The sequence below is a fragment of the Podarcis liolepis genome (assembly GCF_965112155.1).
Source record: "Podarcis liolepis genome assembly, chromosome: 2".
Lineage (NCBI taxonomy): Eukaryota > Metazoa > Chordata > Lepidosauria > Squamata > Lacertidae > Podarcis > Podarcis liolepis.
This window is the reverse complement of record NC_139555.1, coordinates 26,401,378-26,420,507: the sequence shown is the minus strand read 5'-3', so window position 1 is coordinate 26,420,507 and position 19,130 is coordinate 26,401,378. Positions and strand designations below refer to the sequence as shown.

The 19,130-nt window shown below is 44.8% G+C and overlaps 1 long non-coding RNA gene across 2 annotated transcripts; it reads right to left on the bottom strand.

Annotated features, from left to right (window-relative positions):
• Nucleotides 1–551: 551 nt before the first annotated feature.
• Nucleotides 552–19,038, bottom strand: LOC310700695. 2 transcript variants are annotated; one of them, XR_014522725.1, is made up of 4 exons: nt 18,888–19,038; nt 2,226–2,372; nt 1,091–1,209; nt 552–946 (listed from the first exon to the last, which is right to left on the bottom strand). It is a non-coding gene; the product is annotated as an uncharacterized lncRNA (long non-coding RNA). The 2 variants fall into 2 exon arrangements; XR_014522726.1 differs by having other exon boundaries at nt 552–864.
• Between the last annotated feature and the right edge of the window lie 92 nt (nt 19,039–19,130).

Below are 19,130 nucleotides of genomic sequence, written 5' to 3'. Positions count from 1 at the left end.
AACAACAATTGTCGCTGTTTTTTGTGTTGAATATATGCTATATGGTGATTTATGGACCTAATAGGTATCTAAAGCCATTTGCACATGCAGAATGTAGGCACGCTATATATAGAAATGAGCAAATGATATTTTAGGGAGCAGACTAGCAGACGGGACCCATTACTTACATCACAGGAGCCTACACAACACAAAACACTGTTGTTGTATGAAGGTTTTATTTTATTTGTTTTTTATATTATATTTTGGAAATGTACATCCAGGTTTTTTCCCTTTACATTTTTGGGGGCCCCCAAGAGAGTGGGGCCCCAAGTCATAGCTTGTTTAGCTTATACATAAATCCGGCACTGACTATGTGTGATTGGCTCAAGGTCATTCATTCAGATTTCTGGCTGAGTGAGGATTTGAACCTGTGTCTTCCAAGCCCTGATCTAACACTCGAATCGCTATGGCACACTGGCTTCTAAATAGTGTATGTATACCTGTGCCAATAATAGTCAGGAAAAGGATTGCCATTGTCTTTTAAATAGGAAGAATTCAGCTTGCTATTATCCTTAAAATGCAAACATGGATTTATTACAATGTGCTTTGAATTGGCACCACAGGTCTATATAGTACTAGCTGTTTATTGAAGTAATGCATTTCATTGTTTGGAATCAAAACAACTTCAATGTCTGGTATTAGAAGGGCTAAAAGCAACTTAAAGCACTGCATGAACTGTCTAGCGTTGATTCTTCCTGGATAGGATATGCGATCAGGAGGTGAATTCCAAACACACAGAAAAATAGCTTGATATGTTCCATGCCGTCACTGTTCACTTGACTTAGGAGGGGCCTATGTTGAAGTGTTGCCACTTGAGGATTTTGCCTGGAAATGTTCAGAACCTTTTATTTCACCCTGTACATTGTTTTTTTCTTGAGGAAGAGTTCAATCTGAGTCTTTGTGACAGCTGCAGTTAGTTTTTTAGAAAAAATGTTGGCCGGGATATTCAGCGATCTGCAGTAAACTGACATCCCACCCCCAACCACGAAGGGGTCTTGGCCTAAAATCTAGAACAGATCCATCCCTTCTGCTCTGTTTGTAATATACACACCTTGGTGAATTGCCGCTGAGTCAGGGCTCGCCCACACTTAACTTTTGCCCCACACTTTCTAGGCACAGATCTATGCTGTGCCTGTGGGCGTTCCTTTCCTTTTTATCCTGGTGCTTTCCCTGTGACAATTCAAAGCAAAATCAGAATACAGTTGTACCTTGGAAGTTGAACGGAATCTGTTCCAGAAGTCCGTTCGACTCCCAAAATGTTCGGAAACCAAGGCACAGCTTCCGATTGGCTGCAGGAAGCTCCTGCAGCCAATTAAAAGCCGAGGAAGCCACGCTGGACATTCGGGTTCCAAAGAACGTTCGCAAACCAGAACACTCACTTCCGGGTTTGCAGTGTTTGGGAGTCAAACTGTTCAACTCCTAAGGCATTCGGCTTCCAAGATACGACTGTATACAGTGGTACCTCGGGTTACATACACTTCAGGTTACATACACTTCAGGTTACAGACTCCGCTAACCCAGAAATAGTACCTCAGGTTAAGAACTTTGCTTCAGGATGAGAACAGAAATCGTGTTCCGGCGGCGCGGCAGCAGCAAGAGGCCCTATTAGCTAAAGTGGCGCTTCAGGTTAAGAACAGTTTCAGGTTAAGAACGGACCTCCAGAACGAATTAAGTACGTAACCAGAGGTACCACTGTACAGGAATTTGAGTTCCCCGTGGATTGCTATTTGCTCCAATTCAGTGGAGCAAAGGGGGGGAAGTGCTGTGGGGAGGAGGAGTGGCTGGAGTTGGACACGACAAGCGTGAATCTGTGCCTAGAAGCGAGGCACAAAAGGAAGCCTGGATAAGACCTCCGTTACACTAAGCAGCTTTGCCCAGAAATACAAAGGGATGAGGAAGATCAGGGAGTCAACACACTATCCTATGATACAGTTCCTTGTATCTTAAGGGGAGGTAGATACCAGAGTTGGCAGCTGCATGACAGACCTCGACACTTGGAGAAGGGCATGGGAGACTTCTCAACTTGATTTCTAGCTGCGCCGTAAAAAATTGGGGCAAACATTGGAGGTAAACTGACAAAACGGTATAACCCCATGCTCTGGAGCCCAGATTCCATTCCCAGCTGCTTGAGGAGGACATCTAGAGACGGGATGATGATAACTTCAATCTGTTTCATTCATCCTTACATTTGCATATTCTGTGTTGCCAACCATAGAAGGAAGGAGTCATTGTTACTGACAAATGTGCTGTTAAGTGAAGAGGCCTTGCCTCAGCGGTGGCTGCCGGTACAGAGACTGGCTATGTAAGCTAACATTTGCACAGGAACCTTTTTCCTATAAGGGAGAGAAATAGGTTTATTGGCATTGGAAAAGACCCAATTCTGGTCCCTTCATTCCCTTCCTTTGCTTCCTTCTCTTGGTCCATTTTATAAACAGCATCCTAATAATTTTAAAGGACTCCAATGGAGAAATAAATAAACCGCTTCAACCTTCACTGAAAATAATTCTGCTTGAATGAACTAAGAGCCTGCTGATTAGTATTTTAAAGGTTTTAGTAATAAGGGATGTATTCTCTCCTGCCAAATGTTACTTAGCCATTTCGCTATTCAAGTCACGAAAGCATGCTTTGGAAGCAAATCTGTGGGCAACTACCACCCGATTTACTGACCCTGTTCGCACATAATGCTAAGCCAAAATATGGCTTAGCATGAATGAGAATGTGTGGGGCCCCAGAGCAAATATCACAACTGATGTGTTTCTCCTGTTTTCCCCTTGCACTCCTTCCAAACCTCCATCCATTTTTTGCTGCCTCCTGTTCCCCCTCCATCTCTCCCTCCAGGCCCCCCTAAAAGGTAAAGGTACCCCTGCCCGTACGGGTCAGTCTTGACAGACTCTAGGGTTGTGCACTCATCTCACTCTAAAGGCCGGGAGCCAGCGCTGTCCACAGACACTTCTGGGTCACGTGGCCAGCATGACGAAGCTGCTCTGGCGAACCGGCACCAGAGCAGCACACGGAAACGCCGTTTACCTTCCCGCTAGTAAGCGGTCCCTATTTATCTACTTGTACCCGGGGGTGCTTTCGAACTGCTAGGTTGGCAGGCGCTGGGACCGAGCAACAGGAACGCACCCCGCCGCGGGGATTCGAACCACCGACCATGCGATCGGCAAGTCCTAGGCGCTGAGGTTTTACCCACAGCGCCACCTGCATCCCTACCAGGCCCCCCTACACATGTGAAATTAATCTGAGGGCAAGTTTCCACCCCCACTGTAAGATGCTGTGGAACTGCCCTACCCTTGTTTCTCTGTTGTAGGTAGCTAAGGTATCTCACTGTGAATCTGAGACAGTGAATCTGAATCAGGACTCACATGGCAAGTGGGGAGTTCTCTGTGCTATCTCACACTTCCAAAGGTGGAGATGGAGAAACTTCCTTAATACTACGAGTGGTATGGCCAACAAAGGGCACTCACGCTTTTGGGAGTTACTGATGACATATTTCATGGGAAATGCTATGTCTCTTATCCGCCCCCCACCCGAAAGTACAATTGTAAAAAAAATAGCATATGGATGATATAAATCTGTATTAGAACTGTATGACCTATGCACCAAGAAATTCCACCAATGTGAAACTCTTGGGGTTCTCCTTAAAAATCCCCAGATGTTCTGCTTGAGGGGAGACCCTTGAAGATGGTGTAAATTTTGCTTCAGCCAAAATTCCAGTGACAACTCTCCATCAATGAATAGGTTGCTTTTAAAGCGTGGGCACCTTCAGATTTTTCTTTCTTTTTTGGGGGCGTGTTTTTTGCAACACATCATTTGCAGCACCCCATTGACACAACAACAGTATATTAATGGTGGATTTATACTAGATGGTCCAAATATGCTGATGGGAATAAGATGTAACTTCCTTGCCTGTTTCCACTCCTTGCAGAGAAAAACTCTGCCCAAATTATGTAAGATTTATGTGTTTTCTTTTACATTCCAGCAAGTAAGAAGGATAAGTATTATCCTTAGGCTGCAGATAAGGAACAGTGGAAGATCTGTCAAGAGATTCAGAACACTCTGTGCAATATTACCACCCCAATTAATTAAGTTCTTAAGTCCTGATATTGTCAGGACTTCCACTCTTCTGAGATGCTGCCGGCCTTGTGCTCCTATATCTGTCAATGGGGAAGCTGTTCAAGCTTGAATTTCCTGCGTAATCAGTTGCAAAATAAAGAAAGTGAAAGGATGTCTTCTTGAAAGACAAGTCATCGCTAGGGACTTGGCGTTCCAGTAGATAATCTGTTGGACTTGGACTTCCAGGGAACAAATTGACCCAAAGCTCATCACAAGAATGTGAATAGAGCCCGGCATTATCAATTCAAAGGCCCTGGTTCAGCACACTGTTCTCACATCGTCCAATCAGATGTCTATGGGAAGCCCGCAAGTAGCTTCTGGGTCCACATCAGAGATGCAAGGAGTCAGGAATGGCTCCTCTGCCACCCTCCCTCCCTCCCTTGTTGGTTTGAAACACTTGATCTCCTACCCCTTCAGTGTCACAACTTCCAGGATGGCTTATGATTAACAGCAGAGCAGGACACACACATACACAGGCTGGGGAGATACCAGGTTATCAATATCGTGATATCTCACCAGCTAAACATCGCAATATATATATCACCAATATATCACAATGTCTGCAATAAGGATGGAGCTATGTAGAAGCATTGACTGGTTCACGGTTTCCCTGCATCGTGATTTTTGCTGGCACCTGCTCTTGCGATTCACTGCTCCCTGCATGAGAAAGGCCAGCAGAGCCAGCAGAGTTAACAGAGGCTGCAGGAATCAAGGGAAGCATCGGCTGGCTTCACGGTTTTTCCCACATTGTGATTTTTGCATGGCACACACACACATACACACATCATGATTCATGATAATTGCCAGGTCAAAAATTATGAAACTGTTATCATGATATGGACTTCAAACCGGCTTTGGATGATATATCCAAAGCCCAGCCCTAACACACAGAGAGAGCATTGGATCACCCAGACAGGACTAACTCATGGCACATACAGGTTGGCTGCAGAGATCAGACACACTTATATATACACTACATTCCAGCCTTAGAAAAAATGCCCCATGTTGGTGTGGTTTCATATGAAGTGACCCCATTCACCTTTAGCATGTTGGTGAAGATAATTCACTTTTAGGAGGATTGGAGGGGTGGCACATTTCTCCAAACTCCTGTTTGCAATGCAGGAGGAAGAGAGTTTTACAAAGCATTTTTTTTTTTAAAAAAAAACATAGCTTCAGATGAGAAAGGAAAACATCACTTTCATTCTCGGCAAAGAGGATGTAATAGGTCATCTTCTCCTATCAAGATCAGATTCCTCTCTAGTGTGTCAAACCTGGAGATTGTTGTTTGCTTTTCGAAGCTGCTACATTTGGGATTGATGTGGCAAAGGGCATGTTTTCTGAGTAAAGAAGAGTGTAAGCCTCAGCCAACGTTTTCGTGGAAAAGAGGCAACAAAGATCAGAGTTGCACCAAACTCTTGAGGGTCTGGATGCTACTGAAGCGAGGCGATAGCAAAGTGGGCTGTTGCCTAATATTTTGGCATTATGTACCAAAAAAGCCCTGTAAAGTAAGGAGACATTATTATCCACCATATTGCAGATTGGTGTTGGGGTTGAGAGACTGCAAGTTGTCTAGTGAGTTCATGGCAGAAATGAAATTTGAACCAGGAACTTCCTTACTCATAGGTAAAGGGACCCCTGACCATTAGGTCCAGTCGTGACTGACTCTGGGGTTGCGGCGCTCATCTCGCTTTACTGGCCGAGGGAGCCGGTGTACAGCTTCCGGGTCATGTGGCCAGCATGACCAAGCTGCTTCTGGCAAACCAGAGCAGCGCACGGAAACGCTGTTTACCTTCCTGCTGGAGCGGTACCTATTTATCTACTTGCACTTTGACGTGCTTTCGAACTGCTAGGTTGGCAGGAGCAGGGACCGAGCAACGGGAGCTCACCCCGTCGCGGGGATTCGAACCGCCAACCTTCTGATCAGCAAGTCCTAGGCTCTGTGGTTTAACCCACAGCGCCATAGCTCTGCCCTTTAGCCTTCAGGCTGCAAGGGTAAGCACCAATCTGGACTGTCACAATGTTAAGAAAAGGATCTTAACAGCAAACAGCAAGTAAGATTTCCCCTGGATTGTCATTTGTTCTGGTCTATCGATAAAGAGTGGGGTTTCTCTGGGAAAGGAGTGGGGCAAAGAGAATACCACTCAGTCTAGAAAGTGAGGGTCAAGCGGAAAACTTCTTGGCCCCGTGCTTTTTAGGTATGGCACAAGTGGAAGTGTGGATGAGCTCATAGACTTGAAAGGTGTTTGAGGGCCTCTTGGATATAAGGCAGGACCAGTCCATGTCAGGACAGGACCAGTGGCCCAGCCATTAGGCAGAGTAAGCCATCTGCCTTAGTTGGCAGATGCTAGGAGGTGATAGTGAGGTGCCTACTAGTTTCTGTACATAAAAAGTAAGTGGGTGGGTGCCCCTTTGTCCTTCTCCCATGACAGTAAAATGTTTGGGGCTGGTCCTGAGATCAGATAATCACCAACTCTCAAACCGATCAACACTGACAATCTTGTGTCCTAATAATGGTTTGGTAGAACATGCTGGAAGGTTCAGGGAGGCAGGAGAGGATATATTATTTATTAATATCCTTCCTAACTTGTGCCAGCAAGTTCCTTTACTTAGCAGAGTTTCACATTCCCCCTTTGAATGCACAGCGGGTAGCTGGTTGCAGGCTTGTTTAAGCCTCTCAATATTAGGTTCCTGGCAAGTTCCCTTATATCCCTCTTAAAAGAATAAACACGCCACAATCTTGTGTAAAGTACAGTAGTACCTCAGGTTACATATGCTTCAGGTTACAGACGCTTCAGGTTACAGACTCCGCTAACCCAGAAATAGTACCTCGGGTTAGGAACTTTGCTGCAGGATGAGAACAGAAATTGTGCTCTGGCAGTGTGGTGGCAGAGGGAGGCCTCATAAGCTGAAGTGGTGCTTCAGGTTAAGAACAGTTTCAGGTTAAGAACGGACCTCCAGAACAAATTAAATTCTTAACCCGAGGTACCACTGTATATAAAAGAAGTTTACTCACATCATCAGTTCACAGTTGGATCCCTGAAGGCAGACTTAGTTACAAAGTATATACATGTGGATCTATATGGAGATAGTCCCACTGTCCTCTTTTGGCTCGAAGCCAACAGAGCATCTCTAGCTAAAAGTTGCTGCTCTAAAAATGGAGGAAATCAAAGAGAGGAGGTGTGCTGCTTGACTTGCCCTTCTGTTACCTGGACAGATAAGGTCACACCCGCCTCTAGTCACATACCAAAGGAAGTATGTCCCAGCCAGGAGGAAACAGGAAGTTTTCAAGTGGCTGGACCAAACATTCCCCTGCATGTCCACTCTAGGAAAACAAGGAATGTTGTACTTGACTGCTACTTATGTATCACATCACACAAAACATAGTACAACTTTCAGGTGTTTTTTTTTTTTTTTTTTACAATAAAACATTCACGCACCCTGTTTCTCATGCAAACTCCTTTTCTCACCTCAGAAATGGCCAATCATTCACTCCAGAGTGTGGCTGACGTCATGATAATCTTCCTTGCCTTTCAACCTTTCCCCACAACACTGGCTTTAGCATTGCTTTGGATATACAATTTGGAGATGTCAACTCAAAAAAATAATCTCCGCAGCATTTCGCTCCTCTGACTTTTCCAGAGAATGTGCTCACACATTTTTGAGTTATGAGATGAGCTCTATCACCAGGAAACTCCTATGCAACTCCCCCTTCACAGAGATGGCTCGTCTCTCAACCCTTACCTCTGACGAGCTGTCTTCTCAGACTGAGCTCACTTCCTTCCTATCCAATCTTACCCCTGATTGCTATTGGTTTTGGCACTACCACTTAGGGGCAGGCAGGCAGGTTTCTGGAGCAGGTGCATCAGGATTGATTTCCTTGCTTGCCAGGTAGAATAATCTGAAGCAGTTTCAGCAGCTGCCATAGGTATGCGGATCTACAAGGGATATATTAGTACTCCCCACCCCTGTGAGCAGATTTACCACCTTTAAAACTGCTTCTCAGGTGCGGGAGGCTGAACCCTGTGAAAGTGTCAGTGTCAGAGCATATTGGGTCAGAAAGCCACCTTTGGCACCATCCGAAAGTCCTTGACATGTTGGGTTACAACACAGATAAAAACGGATAGCAGAAAGTGTGGGAAAGTCTGCCAGATTGATTAGGCCTGGCCTCTCTCCTCTGCCTCCCTGCTCATGGTCTCCCAGGAATGCTTGCCTCGTTGTTTGCACTGAGTGGTTAAAGTCCTTGTGAAGAATGAGCGGCATTCCTCAGGGACCTCACAGAGGTGATTTATGACTGCGGTGTGTAGGAGCTTTAAGGTGGATGAGGTTTGACAAGATGGCTGCTTTTTCTATTTGATATTTTTCAGCTGTCCCCACTGGCAACTGAGCAAAGGAAATAACTTGAAGAGAGTATCTATGGTCTATGCATAGCTGTCAACTTTTCCCTTTTATTGTGAGGAATCCTATTCGGAATAAGGGAATTTCCCTTAAAAAAAGGGGGAAAGTTGACAGCTATGGGTCTATGAGGTGCGCAGCCCTTTCCAATCTTTTGGTACTGAGTCTAATGTTTCCTTTTGTGTTTGTTTTCTTGAATGTTGAAGAGCACCTCCCATTTCGAATGGTTTGGATGCTAAGAATGAAATGTCATCCCATTGCCCTGTGTTCTTCCCCTGGCCTGGGCTCCAGGGCACCATTTTCCTTCTTTGCTCTTAGCCACATTTGCCCTGACAGAGTGATAGAGTGCTGATGACATCACAACACTACATCTGATCTGATAACATTATGAACATCTGTGAACAATGCCACATGCCATCACAGGCAATCAGATTAAATGGTGCTTCAAACAAGGTCAAGGGCATTGCGAAAGGAGAAAGAAAATGGCACTAATAAAAAACAGTGGAAAATATTTGGTGCACCCTGATTCCTAAAGGCATTATTGCTGTGCTAGTGCCAAGTCTACCTGGGTATGACAGAACTATGTTAATACTTCTAACACAAAAAAATGAAAGTCTGAAAGCCTGTATTTCAGTATATAAAGATTTACTGGCTTCTTAAAAACAACAACCCTGCTGTGTGTTCATAAATATTACCTTTGCACTTGAGAGGCAGAACACTATCAGTCTTCTCTGCCATATGTTCTCATTAGAAAGTTCATTGCACAGTTTATCTTGGGATTATTTAGTATTGATTAATAAAAGACACTGTGAACTTCAAATGTGTGTATATTTAATGGGGGGAGGGGGAGATGATGATGATTATTATTTTTAAAAATCTGGCAGATGGTGTTTTTCAACCTTTCTTGAGATCATTCCAAATGATCTGGGTTTGTTTGCTGACAGGATTTGTATGTGAACTAATTCTAGGGTGATGGGTTTGGACTCTGGAATGAACGGACAGATGCCTAATGAACACTCAGCTGTTTAAAGCAGACAAAACCCACTTACTGTTTTTTATAGTTGGAAAAAAAGGGACCTATTTACACATGGGCTCCCAGCCTGAGGTGGGCTGATGGTGCGGTCTAATGCTAGGTGCAAGATTCAGTACGTTGGAAGCTGAATCCTGCCTGTGGCAGTACTGGCTGAGAGCCGCACAGATCAACATGGGCATTCAACTTCTCAAGTGACCAGCAGTGGCTGCCATTGCAGGTTGTAAGATTACACATTGAATTGGCATCAGTCTTAATAGTGATGCGAAACAGAAGTTGTGTTTTTTTAAAACAGCAGCAACAACAAAACATAAAAAGTGCCTATTTGTTTTTCTCTCTCTGGGGAACCCTGGAAATAAATCCCAGCTTTTCTGTTTCAGATATTTAGTATGCAGCTGCATTGCACTTAAACGAGAGATGGGATGACCATGCAGCGGATGAGATTCTCCCACTTCACTTGCTGCAGGAACTTTAGAGGACAAATATAAGTGCACTGTATCCACACTCAGGGCTGTCTTTACCCAAGGGTGCAAGGGGTGCGGGGCACCCTGGTACTGAATTCTGGGGGTGCCCAGAGCCTGCCACTGAAGCCACCTAAGCGTATTGTATTGAGCTGCTATGCGGCAGCGGGGTAGCATCTTGACATGACTGATATTGCGCCGCCTGCTTGCTAATGCCGCTGCAGGGAGAGCTCTCTGGAAAGTCTCACTCACCAAAGCCGAGAGGAGAGGGAGTGACAGGAAAGAGGGAGAGACAGACAGAAAGAGAATGCGCCTATTTAGCGACGGGAGTGCACATAGGCGCCGGAACTCGTATATGCACGCTCACAAGGGCCCTCCCAGCTCCTCTAGAAATAAGGTTGCTCCCACAATGAAAGGCTGCCTGAGATGGCTCTCCCATTTATGCGCACAATGTCCGCCCGTCTCATCTTTCAGACACCTCCCTACAACTGTAAGAGCATGCGTGGAGTCTTTACACCGACTCCCAATGTGTTCTTTGTCTTCTTTAGAAAAGCTGGTTTAAAACAAAAAAATGCACAAGAAACTCCTTTTGGAGCTGTACAGGCATGAGCACTGTTTATCGAATGATAATAGTGACATAAGGCGTAATAAAAGTTAATTTGGGGGCTAAACTGGGTGGATCTTTGCACCCTGGCGGCACATATGCTAAAGACAGCCCTGTCCACACTACAGCTGAAATATGTTTGATGGGAAACAGTATAGATTAAGCACATAACTTGCAAGCAGCGCTTGGGAGGTCGGCCCACTAGAGTGAATGGGGCATTGACCCACCAACCTCGTTCCGCTTTGCCTGCCTTCCTCTTTGCAACCAGCCTAGGTGCGTGGCACTGACTGTCAGCTTCCTCCTTCTTAGGGTTCACCCATAACTGCCTTTTGTCCTTGTGCTTTCCCAGTCGGTGTGCCCTTTTCTTCTTCTTTTGCCCTGCCACATTTTTCAGGAAAACCCTCTCTTCACTGCTGAACCAGAGCAAATGGCAATTTCAGACCCTCCAAGTGTCCCTATCTTCCAGGGACATCCCTGATTTAGAGAAGACATCCCGGTTTCTGATTTGATCCCGGAATGTGCCACCTTTCCTTAGGATGTCCCTATTTTCATTGGAGAAATGTTGGAGGGTATGGAGTTATCTGACCCCTGAGCTGTCTGAAGGCAATTGGAAGCTGCCCAGAGTGGCTGGGACAACCCTGTAAGATGTGTGGGGTATAAACAGTAAAATTATAATTATGGAATGGGACATCCCTATTTTCATCGGAGAAATGTTGGAGGGTATGCAATTTGGGTTTTCAATGAATTGCCATTTGCTTTGATTCAGTGGTAAAGAGAAGGGTTATTTTGTGGGGAAAGTGCTGTGGCAATAATAATAATAATAATAATAATAATAATAATAATAATAATAATAAAACAAATAAATAAAATATATAAATAATATAGAGGAGATGATGGAGGCAAAGCTAGAATTTTAGTTGGATCTGCCTGTCACTGGCCCTAGCTCCACCTACTGGTAAGGCAAGGTAAAGGAAAAGGACCTCTGGACAGTTAAGTCCATTCAAAGGCGACCATGGGGTTGCGGTGCTCATCTCGCTTTCAGGCTGCGATGGAAGCTAGAGCACACGGAAACACCCGCTTACCTTCCCGCCACAGCGGTACCTGTTTATCTACTTGCACTGGTGTGCTTTTGAACTGCTAGGTTGGCAGGAGCTGGAACAGAGCAATGGGAGCTCACCCGTCGTGGGGATTCGAACCGCTGACCTTCTAATCGGCAAGCCCAAGAGGATCAGTGCTTTAGACCACAGCGCCACCTGCGTCCACCTACTGGTAGCCACCTCACCTTCTGCCCTAGTAGTCCCAACAGGCACAAGCCCAATGCTTCTGTTATGGGGTGGGGGAATGCCGTGCCATAGAATTGGCAAATTTGATAGCATTTTGAAAGATTCTGAATGGCTTATAAGCACTCAAGAAACCACTGAATGGGGATGCTTTAGGTATAGAATACCTGTCTCAGGTGGCTGGAGGTAAATTATTCAAAGGTGCCTGGACATCATGGGAACTAGAGAGTTAAAGCTTCCCATCTCCTTTGCATCACAGCTTTGATGTCCTCTCTTGATTAGATGTTTGCCTACTCCTGTGCGGAGAGTTTGGGCATGAGCTACTGTTGACACTCAATGTTTAGCTATGGGTAAAGTTTAAACAGCACTTATCACAATTGTGACACCTCTGGAAGGCTACACTAGTTTAGCAGAATGTTTCATGCCAGCACCTGCTTTGAATTTTGTTCCTGTCCACCTAGCTCTTAAAGAAGCAGGGACAGAACTGGGAACTGCACTGGGGTTCCTATCATTGTAGGGCCAGGGCTATTCCCTATCTGTCTTGCTGGCTGATGCCCTTTAAGTTTCCCATTGGAATCAGCTGTATACCATATCAGTTCGCAGACCCTCCAAGTGGCCCTATATTCCAGGGACAGTCCTGGATTTACAGAAGCTATCCCGGTTTCTGATTTGATCCCAGAATGCCCCGCTTTTCCCTTGGACGTCCCTATTTTCACTGGAAAAAAGTTGGAACTCTGCACAGTGACACCTCGTGTTACATACCAGCCCCCTTACGGATGCTTCAGGTTATGTGCTCTGCTAACCCAGAAGTTCCTTGTTGCGAACTTTGCCACAGAATGCAAGCGGAAGTCGTGCTCTGGCGGCGTGGCAGCAGTGGGGGGCACCATTAGCCTCATGTTACAAGTGGTTTCTGGTTACGAATGGACCTCCGGAACAGATTAAGCTTGTAACCAGAGGTACCACTGTATAGGGAAGGTTGTTTTTTTAAAAAAAGAATGTTTAATTTTTTATTATTATTTTTATATGTTGAAAACCACCCAGAGTGGCTAGGGCAGGGTGTAAATAATAAAATTATTATTATTATGGAATAAAGGTAATGAGAACCCTGACCATTAGTCACGGACAACTCTGGGGCTGCGGCGCTCATCTCGCTTTACTGGCCGAGGGAGCTGGGGTACAGCTTCCAGGTCATGTGGCCAGCATGACTAAGCCGCTTCTGGCAAACCAGTGCACAGAAACGCCGTTTACCTTCCCGCCAGAGTGGTACCTATTTATCTACTTGCACTTTGACGTGCTTTCGAACTGCTAGGTTGGCAGGAGCTGGGACCGAACAAAGGGAGCTCACTCCATCATGGGGATTCGAACCGCCAACCTTCTGATCAGCAAGCCCTAGTCTCTGTGGTTTAGACTACAGCGCCACCCGCGTCCCATTCCATTATTATGGAATAGGATGTCCCTATTTTCATCAGAGAAACATTGGAGGTTATGGCTTAGTACTGTGGCAGTGGCAGTGGCTCTCCAGGATTAGTCCCCCAAAGGGGCATGACAGGGGCGTGGTGGTGGGGAGGAGACTCACCCCCCCTTGTGCCAGATTTACATATAAGCTAAACAAGCTATAGCTTAGGGCCCCACTCTCTTGGGGCCCCCCAATTTTTTTAAAAGGAAAAATAACACCTGCTTGTACATTTCCAAAATATAAGATAAAAAACAAATAAAATAAAACCTACATACAGCAACAGTGTTTTGTATTGTGTAGGCTCCTATTTGTTATGTGCAAATGACTTTAGATACTTGTTAGGTCCATAAGTTACCATATAGCATATATTCAACACAAAAAACTGCGACAATTTGTTGTTGACAAAGGACAGCTGGACATATAAAGGGCCCTATTACCTTCAGTAGCTCAGGGCCTCATAAAACCAAAATCCAGCCCTGCTTACCCCTGTTCCAAACTCTGTTCAGCTTGATCACGTTCTCTAGCAACCCAGCTGAAGTTAACACTGACAAAAAGTCAAACTCTCTTTTAAAGGCTTGTTTTCCCTCTGCCAGGCTCAGAGTGGCTAAGCTGGCAGTAGCCCCTCTCCTGAACCAAGTGTGGAAGAGGGTGTGAATTACCCTGGTATAATTTACTCTGGAGTTATTTACACTGACAACTTATAGTTTTGATTGCTGTGTTAGAGGCTTGCGTGTTAATTTAGTGGATGATATACACGATAGTTGCAGCATCAGTGTATTCCCCCCCCCCTTTTAAACTCACATCGAATAGCGTTGAACTACCGTAATTGAATTTTATGCACCAGCTAGTAGGAATAACAATTAAAAAGGCAACGGAACATAATTGCATCACCTTGAAAGCTGGTGTTATATTGGGCCAAAAATTGAAATGAGCTTTAGATATGACAGTCCTTTTATCTGTCATCTGATAGCAGAGCTATTCAGGGTATTAAAAGTTTGCCAAAGGAACTCTGCTGAAAATTAATCCACGTTTGTCATCGGAGAGAATAATATCCTGGCTTTATTGCCTGGAATAAACAGAGTACCTGGAGTTTATGCTTTTGGTTTAAATGAGGTTAATCAAGAGTAGAGAGCAATGTATTTGAACAGCAACCCAGAAAAAAAAAATTGCTGAGAAAGAGGTGAGACAGGAATGGAAAGTGGTCAAACTGTAATTGCTTAACAGCATTGGCTTATCTTACTGCATATAATTGTGAAACTACAAAGGCAGCAACTAATTTTTTTTTTTAGATATCACCTTGAAAAGATACCAATGGGCAAAGGGGGTTGGAACAGAATTTTAAAACAACTTCACACTCAACCTTTGCTCTTTTTGTTTTAATTATTGACATTTCTTGCAACTGAAGCGTTTAATGAAACATTTAAGAATTTAATGAAATGGATCAAATTTGTATTGGAGTAAACCCATGCCGGAAGTAGCCCCTTGAGGTGTGGCATCAGTTAGAAGGTTTTTTGGAAAAAAAATCTTCCAATGGGCAGCTGGGTCACATAGGAATCTAATTGGTCTCTAGTTCATGAATGCTTACAGCATAATAAATTGGTTAGTCTCTAAAGTTCCAATCTTTCCTGTTTTAGCCTTTTAAAAGTTCAATGGAACATACCCCCCAGGTAAGTAGGTACAGAATTGCAATCAAGTACAGTGGTACCTCAGGTTACAGAGGCTTCAGGTTACAGACGCTTCAGGTTACAGACTCCGCTAACCCGGAAGTAGTACCTTGGGTTAAGAACTTTGCTTCAGGATGAGACAGAAACCACGCTGCAGTGGCGTGGTGATAGCGGGAGGCCCCATTAGCTAAAGTGGTACCTCAGGTTAAGAACAGTTTCAGATTAAGAACGAACCTCCAGAACGAATCAAGTTCTTAACCCAAGGTACCACTGTAGAGTATTAATTAATTATTTTTTAAAAAACAGTCTAAGTCACGAATTCTTTCATAGGGAGTTTTGTTAACAAATAATGTTCTCGGAGATCAAGATGATCAAGGGTCTGGAAACCAAGCCTTATGAAGAATGGTTGAGGAAGATTGGTATGTTTTGTGTGGTAAAGATGAGACTGAGTTGAGATAGGACTCAAACCAATGGCTTCAAGTTACAAGAAAGGAGATTCCAACGAAACAGCAGGAAGAACAATGGAATGAACTCCCTTGGGAGGCTGTGGACTCTCCTTCCTGGAGGTTTTTAAGCAACGATTGGATGGCCATCTGTCATGGATGCTTTAGTTGGCTTCATTGGATTAGATCAGTGTTTCCCCAACCTTTTTCGGACTGTGGCCCCCTTCCAAACTTGTTTCCTTCCTGTGGCCCCCTCCATGGGCATAGCTGCCCACCAGATAAATAAAAATCAATACAAGTCTTCGGATCCCCCCCCCAACAAAAATCCTGGCTACACCCATGCCCCCACCGTCCTACCAGTAGAAAGCTAGCTATTTAAATGTTTTCTTTGTAAATAGAACATGTGTTATTTATAATTTTTATTTATTTATACAAAATACAATTACATAAAATGAAAGGAATATAACAGAATTTGGTTGAAGCAGAAAAACAGAGAACCATCTTTCTAGTGCAGCCCCCTGCAATGTAGGAAACTCAGTTAAAGCATCCATGACAGATGGCCACCCGACTTAGAAACCTCCAAGGAAGGAGAGTCCAGCGCCTCCTGAGGGAGATCCATCTTCCATGTGTTATAAAAAGGAAACAACACTTATTTGACCCCAAAGGGCGAAACCTACAGATAGTCCAAAAGTTGCAAAGGGAGTTCTGTATATATGGGACAATTCTAAAAAGCAAGTGGTCCTCACTGACCTGGTGCAAAAAGACCTTGTCATCTGGAGGAGCCCTGACTGCCTAGATAAAACACTATAGCCCCCCACACCCTTACCTGGAGTAAAGCCCACTGAACTCTTCTGAGTAGACAGTTATTTACTAGATGCAAGTCAGCAGCACCAGATTACCCCAGAGGTGGATTTCACCCCGCGCCTTGCAGAGCCAGGCTGCCGCTGCCAATGAGCCCTGCCTCCCTCAGCAACATCTGAAGGCCCCGATCCACCAGGTGCTGGGGTGCACCTCGAGGAGTCAGGCCCAGGCTGCCAACGAGCCCAGCATTGGCGGCAGCAACAAGAAGCTCTACCCATTGCTACCCCACCACCACAGTTACATGACCTGGGGGTTCTGGCACGGGCTCTACTGGTCAAAACACTCCCTTCCCCACTGGAAACAAAGCAGGACTCCTCAAGAAAATGCACGTGGCAAAAAGGAGCACCAGGCCCTGGCAGGCTGCCCCCTTACCCACTTGTGCTTGGCCAGGCCAATAGCCGGCCAATTAGGATTTTTTAAATAAAAAAAAAGTTCTCTCCCCATCACTTCTCATTTCCTTCTGTGGCCCCCTAGCCATGTGCCAGCTGTGGCAACCCCATTTACGCAATTTTCAACTGTGGCCCCCATGGAATATCCCAGGGCTCCCGGCCGGGAACCACTAGATTAGATAAACCCCCCCCCCCCCCGGGTCCCTTCCAACTGTACAGTTCTATGATCAGGATTCATTTAATTTTTGCTGCCAGAACTTGCTGAAAGTCAGTTCTGGCACCTCTCAGGTGGGCACCATTTGCAAATTCTGAGAGAACAAGGGAGGTGTTCATGGTGAGTTCCCACACCTCTTTTTCTATAAAAATAGCACTGTCAATGATTCTCTATACAGTAGTACCTCTGGTTACGTACTTAATTCGTTCCGGAGGTCTGTTTTAACCTGAAACTGTTCTTAACCTGAAGCACCACTTTAGCTAATGGGGCCTCCTGCTGCCGCTGCGCCGCCGGAACACAATTTCTGTTCTCATCCTGAGGTAAAGTTCTTAACTCAAGGTACTATTTCTGGGTTAGCGGAGTCTGTAACCTGAAGTGTATGTAACCTGAAGTGTATGTAACCCGAGTTACCACTATATTAGGTTTTATTAAGGCCATTGTTTTTTATATCTGTGACAATACCCGCTCGCAACTTCTGGCTGAACCACCCTCAGCAGAAGCAGCCGCATCGGAGGGGTTTTGGAACGCCGGTGCGGGATATTTTCCTCATGCCAAAGCATTTTAATAATAAGGTGAATACCAGTGGTACAATTAACCTGTGTGGTTCTCTATCATCACATATTGTCCCCTCAAGAAATGACTTGGAAGGCTTTAATTATGTTATGTGCCTTTCCTTTCAACCCTTAAAAAAAATAAAAAATCTTCCCCTGAGTTCCCTTCGGGATGGGGGAAGGGTCACAAATTCTCTGAAGGCTCTTTGTTTTCCTCGCTCAGGTATTAAATTGATGGCACAACAATCTTGGACTACGTTCGGTTCACTTTCCTGCTCTATCTAAATGTAGTCCTTGTATTACCTTCCACTCCTCCCGCCTCCCTCCCTGCTCACCGTTCTTCCACCAAGTGTAAATCTTATGCAGGGCACCTAAAGAATGGACTGCGCAGGAATGTGATAGAACAGAGACAAATTGTTCAAACTGTGTGAAGAAGGGGGGGAGAAAAAGAAAAGAGGGAGGGGGAAAGAGGATGAAGAGGGCAGCTGGGAAAAGAAGAAAAGCATCCCTTGTCAGTCGAGGTTCTTTGGAGATATGTGCAGAATAGCAAAGTTATTTTTTTTAATGGGTAAAGGGGGGGGGAAATAAAAAAATAGTGCCTTCCAACAAGAGCATGGTTTCGCCGGCACAGTGGCCTATACAGAAAGGTGACATTTGAGAGAACAATTGCTAGGCTGTTCCTCCATGCCTGCTGCTATGAAAGAGGCTTAAGAAAAGGTGTCCTTGGACTAGAGCTAATAGTCATCTTCATCATTCCTTCCTTCATGTGCTCTCTTAGCAAGCACTGCCTTATGAAATAGGGGCACACAGCTAATAAACAAAGAGCTATAAAAGATCAGATGGTGGTACTCTCCTGCCTCACTTCCCTGCTGCTAGAAGGACGGAGGCAACAGCCGGCTGACCGCAATTGCTGCTGGCATTAACCCCCAGCCTGGTTCCATTTGCCCCTTAGGCCTCTCTACCTGTAGGACTAGCACACTCAGGTCTGTTAAGCTCAGCTCTCTCTTTTTCCTCCAGGTTATAAATCAGCTTATCAATATAGTTCATTAACTTGGTAGGGATTGTGCTAGTTCTCTGTTTGCAATGGGGTTTTGTTTTTATTTTCAGTTCCATCATTTGAGCATCTGCATCCAAACCCTTCCTTTTTGTCAAAGTTGGCAATCTGATGCCTGGGAAATGCGTTATTGATCTACTAGCTGTGGTGAAGGCCTTGCTGGCTCCTGGGAGTATATGCTGGAGACTCCACTATCTGCACTGGGGCCATGACAAAGTTTGGCTGTGAAAGAAGAAGAAGAAGAAACCAGTTGAAATGGCATCTTCCTATCCCAAAGACTGGACAAGACCTGTAAGGGAGTGAGCCCAATACGTCATGTTTCAAGATACATACAGGAAATGCTGGGTGTTCAACCCCAGGACCTTTTCGTTGAAGGACTCTGTATGCTTAAGACAAACCAATGCACTGGCTACTTAACCCGGATATCTGAAACACATTTCTTTTCTTCAGAACTGCATCAGAAAATACAACGAAGTTCATGAAACAGAAGGTAAGGAGAAATAATTAAAAGCTTGACAATGAACAGAAGACAACACTCTTGTCTTCATGTCCAGATTACTTTGTGCTGAAAGCAAT